The 372-nt window shown below is 38.4% G+C and overlaps 1 protein-coding gene across 1 annotated transcript in view; it reads right to left on the reverse strand.

The window, feature by feature from the left end:
* Positions 1-372, reverse strand: part of FAT4 (FAT atypical cadherin 4) — a gene marked incomplete at its 5' end in the record, with an annotated part of 131,916 nt that overhangs the window by 13,879 nt on the left and 117,665 nt on the right. The gene's annotated exons all lie outside the window — the stretch shown is intronic.

Consider the following 372-nt stretch of genomic DNA (forward strand, 5'->3'; position numbering starts at 1 on the left):
ATTCCTTATTTAGCAAAGAATTTTCCCCACAGCCATTTATTAATAACAGATGCGCCGCAAAAAAATAACCCCGAAGGTTAGTTATTCCTTAAAACAAATCTTCAGAAAAATAAACATAATCTTCAAATGGTACGTATCAGCTCCTCAAGTTTCAGCTAGATGTGTGGTACAGTTTTACAGCACATTTAAATCAAACGTCACTTTTAAAAATGCCTTGGCTTATATTTGGGTGTGGATTACTCTACAGGAGCCGTGCAAACAGCAACAGCTATCAGTACATCATTACTCTGCAACAGCTTTTTCTTCCAGCCTGCAACTAAGTTCACTAACCAAGTCCTGCTGCAATCCCCGTAGATTGACAACGCGATTTTC

Source organism: Buceros rhinoceros, unplaced genomic scaffold (assembly GCF_000710305.1).
Source record: "Buceros rhinoceros silvestris isolate BGI_N320 unplaced genomic scaffold, ASM71030v1 scaffold8969, whole genome shotgun sequence".
NCBI lineage: Eukaryota > Metazoa > Chordata > Aves > Bucerotiformes > Bucerotidae > Buceros > Buceros rhinoceros.